General features: G+C 44.6%; 1 long non-coding RNA gene across 1 annotated transcript; it reads left to right on the top strand.

Annotated features, from left to right (window-relative positions):
* The first annotated feature begins 2417 nt into the window (after positions 1–2417).
* Positions 2418–9577, top strand: LOC149920001 (uncharacterized). Its single transcript, XR_016462331.1, has 3 exons — positions 2418–3813; positions 8557–8655; positions 9328–9577. It is a non-coding gene; the product is annotated as an uncharacterized LOC149920001 (long non-coding RNA).
* Positions 9578–9914: the final 337 nt, after the last annotated feature.

The raw sequence follows: 9914 nt of genomic DNA, 5'->3' as shown, positions 1-9914 counted from the left end.
TGATCTAATTTGGAATTTTACTTGCTTGGTGAGATGCAATTTTTGTTTTTGTTCAAGATGTATATAGATACTGTAAACTGTAACAACCATTCACATACATTTTTGTATGAGCAGTAGAATGTGGGGGCTGAGGGAACACAGGGATCAGTATCCTCTGATTTTTTGGCATTTAATTTGCTAGCATGAACTTCCCAGTGGTAGAGAGGCACTGGCACAGCTGCCCATAGACGCTGTGGTGCCCCATCCTTGGAGGCGCTCAAGGCCAGGTTGGATGGGGCTCTGGGCAGCCTGAGCTGGTGGGGGGCAGCCCTGCCCATGGCAGGGATTGGGGCTGGATGGGCTGTGAAGTCCCTTTCAGCCACAGAACTGTAGAATATCCTGAGTTGGATGGGATCCACAGACATCGAATCCAACACCTGGCTCCACACAAGACCACTCAAAATCAAACCTTATGTCTGAGAATGTTATCTTAATATTTCTTGAGCTCCTCTGATTCTACGATGTCCTGCTGCAGCCCCATCAAGGCTGAGATTTCCAGCACCATCAGCAGACAGGTCCACGCATGAGGCTTTGGGAAATTGGATGAGGGGCACTATCTGTCCAGGATGTGTCTTTCTATATCGTAGGCCAGGAGGCAATAAAACTATCACTGACTGCTAGTTTGAGATAAGGTTGCAGTTACTGTGACAGAATAACAAGCTCATCCAATTGGGGATGTTCAGCTGAGTGAGGTGGATGGCAGAATATCATCATCTGCAGCAGACTCCTGGTAGCCAACCAAGCATCCCATTTGCTTGGCTGTGTGAAATACCCACTTCTGTATGGCACTGAGTGATTTACCTTATTGTCTTATTTTGTCCAGTCCCTATTTTCACTCACTTTGTGTAGCATGGAGGCTGAAGAAGAAAGACATGCATCCATGATTAGGCATCAGTTTGCTTTCTGAGGTCTGCATCACCAGCGGACAATGCTCAGAGGTCTCATCAGTTGAGAAATATAGGAAAACATTTGCTTAGATCAGTCTCCAATCTGTGAAGAGTCTGCATGAGGCTGCGATTTGAAAAAAATGGAGCAACAAAGGCAAGGAGGTAATTTACTCCTAAAACTGGTTGGGTAGGTCGGGTCTTGGAAGCTGTTTTTTATCGCCTCCTACTTTGATTAACGGAGCTCAGAGCATCCGTCTCTACTCAGATTTCACAATAAATATGCTCAAAGAGGATTGACTTAGTTTTCTGATCCACAGGATAATTCGTTTCCCTTACCAGTGACACAAGCAGGAAACGTCATTTAAAAAGGGAAAGCTATTTATTTTGACACAGAAAATAAACCATCAACTGAATTTATGTTTTAAGCTGTTAAGTGTTGCATGTTACTAGTATTGGTTTAGTGACTATAGGAAAGGAGTGAGTGGAGTGGTCAGATGCATGAGACATTAAAATGAAGTATGTAGGCACAGTTTTTCCCCCTAACTGTCACAGAAATATGAAAACACCAATAAATTAATAGTACTGCATTAGGCCATGCCATTTTTTTTCTGTTTAAATGTTTTTACAGAAAAATTATTGACCCCACACTGAGAAAAGTCAGAAAAATACAGAAAACTGTTTTGGTTTGGTTTGGTTTTAATCATTATACACTAACAAAAAAGGCTTGCAATATCCTGCCACTTCTTCAAGGAGATCAGAGATAGCCTTGTAGTATAGTTATTTCCCATTCCCCTTTGGCCACTGCTCTGACAGAAGAGTTAGTTTTACACGCTATGATCATGACGTTATTGGAAAGAAATGCAGTCATTTAAACCAGCAAGCTATGAAAAACTATTTGTTGTCCACACAAAGGAACTCTTCTTAAATTCCAGTAGGATAGTTTTCCATAAAACATGTTTTCCATTCTTTCACATATCTGGATTGTAAACGAGGATTATTTTTCTGCTTGTGTGATCTCATGGAGGTGCTAGCTGAGCACATTTTATCCTTTTTTTTTAAAGACTTTCGTTTTATAGATCTACACTTCCAGCGCTCAGCAGAGATGAACAAAAGCAAATATCTGTCAAGTTCTTTACTTCTTCGCATTTCACAAGTGAGATGTTTTTCATGGAGATATTCCTGTGGGTTGTAATTTCTGTTTTCCTTTTTAAATGTAGCAACAATAGTAGATACATTTCTTATAATAGCAGCAATGTTGTATACTCTTTCCAAAGGAAAAATACTTAAGTATAGAAATATTTGGTATTATTGTGGCTTTTCCTGACTTTGTTATAAATATACAACTGTCTTAAGAAAGCCTTTACTCAGAAACTGCAGTCCAAATTGACTCTTGTTTAATCTGGAAGCAAATCCATACAAGCTTTTGCTTGGCTTTGAACTTATTAACCTGATAACTAAGCCTATGGCCCGATTCTGAAAACAGCATCTGAGTGTGTAACAATTTATTGTCCATTGCATTGATACAAGGTAGGAACAGTTAACTTGTGGGAACACAGTTGAAGGATCAGGATCTAGGTTAGCAAACCATAGAATCACAAAATAACCCAGTTTGGAAAGAGACCCACAAGATCATGGAGTCCAACCCCTGGCTCCATACAGGACCACCCAAAATCAAACCCCATGTCTGAGAGTGCTGTCCAGACGCTCCTTGAACTCCAGCACTCAGGGCCATGCCCACAGCCCTGTGCATCCCGTTCCATGCCCACCGCCCTGTGGTGCAGCCCCTTTCCCTGAGCCCCAGCTGCCCTCCCCTGACACAGCTCCATGCCGTTCCCTCGGGCCCTGTCGCTGTCACACAGAGCAGAGCTCAGCGCTGCCCCTCCGCTCCCTGTGAGGAGCTGCAGCCGCCATCAGGCCTCACCTCAGCTCCTCTGCTGTGCGCTGAGCAAACACAGACACTTCTCAAATCTTGCCCTTCACGCCCTTCACCATTTTTTGTAGCCCTCCTCCGGAAGCTCTCTAACAGTTTTATGCCCTTTTTGTACTGTGGTGCCCAACAGTGCAGACATTTCAAAGTGAGGTTGCCCAGCACAGAGCAGAGACAACCCCTCCACCTACCCGATGGGCAGTGCTGGGCCTGGTGCACCTCAGGGTACAGGTGGCAATGTACAAGCTTCATTCAAGTAAAACTAATAAAAAAGCATAATACCCCATCAAACAGTGACAGGGAACAAATGCAGGCAGTGGGTGCTGTGGGCTCTCAGACCACCTTTGTGAATTCAGCCATCCCACCCTCCTGCTGAGAGTTACTGCCTCCCTCCAGCGCTGCGTGAGCAATTCAACCACTTCAGTGTGTCTCTTGGCATGAGAACTTGCCCTTCACTGGAAATTAGGTTTGCTCAAGTACCAGGACTCCAGGCAGCAGTGGCTGAGACGTGTGTCCAAACATGAAGGCAGAAAGAGAGGCCTAGAAGAGCTATAATGCCTTACACTGACACAGAAATCTGCTTAGCAAATCTCTGACTACAGTTACAATAGTTATCAGTGAATACAAACTGGTGTCCAAGATGCTGAAATGTAATTATCAGAACTTTGGACTACAAAGATGTTTCCTGTGTCTGTCTTAATTTCTCCAAAGGAAATCCATTCAATGAAAGATCAGGGAAATGACAGTGACCATAAACAACAGCTGCTCATTTGCAGAATAGTGGAATGCTGAAACTATGACAAGAAAGCTTTCCCATTTGTGTTTCTGTTTACTGCACTTGGTGCAAAGGAGTTCCTGAGCACAGAGCCCTTCAACATTGCGAGGGGCATCATCCCTTTTCTGATGTCCTGACTGAAACCCAAATAAAACCAAAGGAAGCTTCCACAGATCTTTCTGGAGGTAGGTCAAGATTGTTTGATACTTAGCAACATTTTTTATTTTATTTGGATTATGTGTGAATAGCTTGTTGGCTTTCTTTTCTTTTCTTTTCTTTTCTTTTCTTTTCTTTTCTTTTCTTTTCTTTTCTTTTCTTTTCTTTTCTTTTCTTTTCTTTTCTTTTCTTTTCTTTTCTTTTCTTTTCTTTTCTTTTCTCTTTTCTTTTCTTTTCTTTTCTTTTCTTTTCTTTTCTTTTCTTTTCTTTTCTTTTCTTTTCTTTTCTTTTCTTTTCTTTTCTTTTCTTTTCTTTTCTTTTCTTTTCTTTTCTTTTCTTTTCTTTTCTTTTCTTTCTTCTCCTTTCTTTTCTTTTTTCTCTTCTTTTCTTTTTTTCTCTTTTCTCTCCTCTCCTCTCCTCTCCTCTCCTCTCCTCTCCTCTCCTCTCCTCTCCTCTCCTCTCCTCTCCTCTCCTCTCCTCTCCTCTCCTCGCCTCGCCTCGCCTCCCCTCCCCTCCCCTCCCCTCCCCCTTCCCTCCCCTTCCCCTTCCCCTTCCCCTTCCCCTTCCCCTTCCCCTTCCCCTTCCCCTTCCCCTTCCCCTTCCCCTTCCCCTTCCCCTTCCCCTTCCCCTTCCCCTTCCCCTTCCCCTTCCCCTTCCCCTTCCCCTTCCCCTTCCCCTTCCCTTCCCTTCCCTTCCTTTCCCTTCCCTTTTTTTCCAGCAGAAAAAGCTGCGCAGAAGAAGCAGAAGAAGCAGTCTAGGAGGTTTCTGGAGTGTATAGAGGATAACTTTCTGATGCAGCTGGTGAGAGAGCCTACGAGAGGAGCTGCCCCGCTAGACCTGCTGTTCACAAACAGAGAAGGTCTGGTGGAAGATGTGGAGGTTGGGGGCTGTCTTGGACAGAGTGACCATGAGATGGTAGAGTTCTCAATTCTTGGTGGAGCCAGGAGGAAGAACAGCAAAACTGTTACCTTGGACTTCCGGAGGGCGGACTTTGAACTGTTTAGAAGACTAGTAGGGGGAGTCCCCTGGGATTCAGTCTTAGAGGGTAAAGGGGTCCAAGACAACTGGTTGCTCTTCAAGAAGGTAGTCTTACAGGCGCAGGAGCGGGCTGTCCCCCTGAGCTGCAAAATGAGCCGGCGGGGAAGGAGACCGGCGTGGATGAATAAGCAACTATTCTTGAAGCTCCGGGAGAAAAAGAGAATCTACCTCCTGTGGAAGAAGGGACGGGCAACTCAGAAAGAATACAGAGAAGTTGTTAAGATATGCAGGGAGAAAATCAGAAAGGCGAAAGCCCAGCTCGAGCTCGACCTGGCCACTGGAATAAAAAGAAACAAGAAATCCTTTTACAAATATATCAACAGTAAGAGGAGGACTAAGGAGAATCTCCATTCTTTACTGGATGAAGCCGGGAATGTGACTACTGAGGATAAAGAAAAGGCAGAGGTCCTGAATGCCTTCTTTACGTCTGTCTTTAAAGGTCAGACCAGTTATCCTCAGGATATTCCACTTTTCGACCAGGTGGTCTCGGCTGGAGACCAGACTAAACCACCCATGATTCAGAAGGAAACGGTCAGAGACCTTCTACTCCAACTGGACTGTCACAAGTCCATGGGGCCGGATGAGATTCACCCGAGAGTGCTGAGGGAACTGGCGGAGGTGATAGCCGAGCCGCTTTCCATCATCTATCAGCGCTCCTTGTTGACTGGTACCAGAAGACTGGAGGCTTGCCAATGTGACTCCCATCTACAAGAAGGGCTGTAAGGAGGACCCGGGGAACTACAGGCCTGTTAGCCTGACCTCGGTGCCAGGGAAGGTTATGGAGCAGATTGTCTTGAGGGAGATCACGCGGCAAGTGCGGGACAACTGGAGCATCAGGTCTAGCCAGCATGGGTTCACGAAGGGTAGGTCCTGCTTGACCAACCTGATCTCCTTCTATGATCTAGTGACCCGCCTGGTGGATGAGGGAAAGGCTGTTGATGTAGTCTACCTAGACTTCAGCAAGGCCTTTGACACTGTCTTCCCACAGTATTCTCCTGCAGAAGCTGGCAGCCCGTGGCTTGGACAGGTACACTCTTGGCTGGGTAAGGAACTGGCTGGAGGGTCGAGCCCAGAGAGTGGTGGTCAATGGAGCTAAATCCAGCTGGCGACCGGTCACGAGTGGTGTTCCCCAGGGGTCGGTGCTGGGGCCTGTCCTTTTCAATATTTTTATTGATGACCTGGATGAGGGCATTGAGTGCACCCTCAGTAAGTTTGCAGATGACACCAAGTTGGCTGGAAGTGTCGATCTGCCTGGGGGTAGCGAGGCCCTACAGAGAGATCTGGACAGGCTGGAGAGCTGGGCTGAAGCCAATGGGATGAGGTTTAATAAGACCAAATGCCGGGTTCTACACTTTGGCCACAGCAACCCCAAGCAACGCTACAGGCTTGGGGTGGAATGGCTTGAAGACTGTGTAGAGGAAATGGACCTGGGGGTGTTGGTTGACGCTCGGCTAAACATGAGCCAGCAGTGTGCCCGGGTGGCCAAGAAGGCCAATGGCATTCTGGCTTGTATCAGAAGCAGTGTGACCAGCAGGAGTAGGGAAGTAATTGTTCCCCTGTACTCAGCTCTGGTGAGGCCGCACCTTGAGTATTGTGTCCAGTTCTGGGCCCCTCACTGCAAGAAAGACATTGAGGCCCTGGAGCGTGTTCAAAGAAGGGCAACAAAGCTGGTGAGGGGTCTGGAGCACAGGCCTTATGAGGAGCGGCTGAGGGAGCTGGGATTGTTCAGTCTGGAGAAGAGGAGGCTCAGGGGAGACCTTATTGCTCTCTATAACTACCTGAAGGGAGGTTGTAACGAGCTGGGGGTCGGCCTCTTCTCTCGTGTAACTGGTGATAGGACTAGAGGGAATGGTTTCAAGCTTCGCCAGGGAAGATTCAGGCTGGATATTAGGAAATACTACTTCTCTGAAAGGGTGGTCAGGCACTGGAATGGGCTGCCCAGGGAGGTGGTGGAGTCACCGACCCTGGAGGTGTTCAAAGAACGTTTGGATGTTGTGTTGAGGGATATGGTTTAATGAGAACCATTGGTGACAGGTGGATGGTTGGACTGGATGATCTTATAGGTCTTTTCCAACCTTAGTGATTCTGTGATTCTGTGATTTTGAAATAGCTTTTGTAATGAATATGAGGTTTTCTGCCAGCAAAGCGAATGCAAATGCAACTGATCTCCAGCTGCGGATCAGCTGAAATGTGGAGTCCCTAACCCTATGTGCACACTTTGAACACTTTTTTTTCCTTTCTGCTGACAGCCTTTTAGCCGAATCCCCTCTGGAGGCTTATATTAGAATGTGTAATATATCTTCTGTTTGGTGAATTCTAGGATGTTTAAAGAAAAAGTGCTGAAAGAAGCAGATTGCTGCTGTACACCTTGTCCTGAATCAATTTCTGATCTCTTTTTACTAGTGAAGCGCTGCCTGTCCTCATATCAGGACTGACTTAAGTGTCCTCTGTGCTATCATATAAGCATTTCCCCTATTTTCCTAGTGCCTCCTTGCCTTCTCTGTCTGCCTCACACTCTTCTGCCTCCACCCTGTAGGCAGGTCCCCAGTTTCCACAGAACAAACCCATCCAAGACAGCTCCAGCCCAAGCAGTTCCCCACATCACCCTGATTTACCTCTTCCACAGCTACACAGCATACCTAGCTAGACAAAAGCATTTTGGTTTTTGAACAGAGAGCTTTTTTTTGTCGTTACATCATTTATTCCTACTCGAGAGGATCAGCTTGGAGAGCTGTTGTTTAAGTAAATGCAGCTTGGTGCGGGGTGACTTAGTAATTTGTATTGTCTGCTATCTCCTGTCTTACATCAGAAATTAAAGAACAATAGTAGAGTCTTCTCTTCCCCGGGGATGTTGCAGGCTTGGTTTTTGTTCCGTTTTTAACAAAACCAAGAATGTTTTTTGGTGATGTGAATGTCATAGGATGATACACTGAGATCATATATTGTAGCTGAGCTTTTGTGGGCCTTCCAACAACAAATGAATAGTTCTTTGCAAAAAGAGGAGTGTTTATGTCTGCAAAAGGCATTGCGTTTTGCGTGGGATCTCATGTTCTAAAGTGCACTGTGAATGTAACTGAAAATATACTGCAAAGGACTGTGTAGAAAGATACAATCTCAAAGCTCATATCAGCTGTGTAAGAGAGTTTTCTTTAAGAGAGAACATTTTGTGAACAGGAGAACAAAATATCTGCAAGTCTCTCTCAAAGACAACTCTGACATTGCACTGCATTTTATTTCTATATGTTCCGGTCACCTACTCCAGTAAAAAGAAAAATTGTTCCAAACCTGTTCTGCAATTAAAGACAGCATTTCAAATGTTTGTAATAGGTACTCTCTTCACTTCAGCCTTTATGAGCCAAAATGTCTACATCCTGATGTATTGTAGAAAGAAATTTATTTCTTTACAGGTTTTTCTTTTCCCTTTTTCCTTCCTACATTCATATGACATTTCCTGAGAGATTGTGAATCTCCAATCTGTGTGCCCCATAAAACAAATATTGGAACTGGAGGTCATTTGAAAGAAAGCCTTTCGAAGAAAGTGCTTTAATTAACATTTACTTTTATTTGCAAAGGAACCTTGAAGATCCTTTATATCGGAATATAGGTCACGGCTCACAAAGAATACCAATGATGTACTGTAAACTATGCTATTGATAAATTAGTGTCAGACTCCCAGGCGTATTAAATCTGCACAATTGTGGAGCGCTAATTATTTCTATTAATATCTATTACAGTAATGCGTAGCGACTACGGTGGAGGTCTGAGCCTGCTCTGGCGGATGGGGGACACACAGCAGAGCCAGTCCTTGCCAGGCAGTGTTCAGCCCTGAGAAGGTAAGCAGGGGGAGGCAGGAAGCATCACTTCTCTGTTCATAGAGGGGGGGAGGTGAGGAACAAGTATTGTGCCTTGCCCAAGGTCACCTGTTCCAAGGCTTGGTGTGGAAACCCTGCAGACTCCATCTGTTGTAATGGGAGAAAAAGACAGCAGCTTGGTTGCTTTTGGGGTGATGATAACAGAGAGCTTGCTCCTAAGAAAAAAGCGTGGACCCCACAAAGGCTACATAGAGGGAACCCAGGATCCCTCCCTCCTTGCCCACACGAACACAGAGGATGCGAAGGGGTTTTCTGAGTGCTTGCATTAGAGACATAAAGCTGCAGGGGTTTTGTTCCTTGGAGGTAGAAACGGTAAAAGTAATGAAAATCTGCTAAAGACTGAAAATAATTGAATTCCTTGTGTTCTTCCCATCTTCTCTAACTCCCAGAGCACATGAATTCATTGGCAAGATAAGCCTGAGACTTTATCCACTTGGCCACATTGTCTTGGTTTGTATCCAGGGGACTTTACAGGTGTAAAATTAACCACAGGAGATCTCTTCTATTGTTCTGACTGCAGTGCAAACATATGGAGAACTACAAGTGAAAAATAATTAGTACAATATTTGAGTACACGCCTGTTCCCTCCTTTATATGTACAACACATGTAAATCACTCTTCCTTTTGTTTCAGTATCTGAATAAGGAGAGTGAAACTTCCTTGTTTAAAACATGGCTATCTCTGCGAAATGGAACCTTGTGAAGATAATCTGCCTGTGAGGAGAGAGCAGCTGTGTCCAGAAATGCACACAAAAGAAAGGTTTTATCGCTTGGCATGAGCTGGAGAATACCTTGGACTGATTTTGATAAAATTCTATGGCAGACTTCTCTAACTTGGCTCAAACAAACTTTAAATAGCATATCTCTTAGAAAATAAATCTGCATTTGACTGATACTAAGAGGTCATGGTCCATCAACTGCACTAAAATGTTTTTAAACCTGTCCCAGTGCGCGCCCATCCAATGAATCAGGGAGGCTCCCTCCAAGGTTTTTTTCTATCTGGTACAGAAAATGTATTTTATGTTCACCTAGATACATACTTATTCAGCAAGCTGGAGTGGTTCCAAATTAAGTGGGTTTTTAATTAAAAAAAAAAAATCTACCTAATTATATCTTTTTCCTCATGAGACAGAAACAGATACAAAGGTGCCATTCTGATTTCTCTGATAAATAGCTTGCATTTTATTTACTTATTAAGACCAGAATAGTGCCAGTTCAAGG

Source organism: Phasianus colchicus, chromosome 1 (assembly GCF_987193195.1).
Source record: "Phasianus colchicus chromosome 1, bPhaCol1.hap1.1, whole genome shotgun sequence".
Taxonomy (NCBI): Eukaryota; Metazoa; Chordata; class Aves; order Galliformes; family Phasianidae; genus Phasianus; species Phasianus colchicus.
The sequence above is the reverse complement of the archived record's forward strand: the minus strand, read 5'-3'. Positions and strand labels throughout refer to the sequence as shown.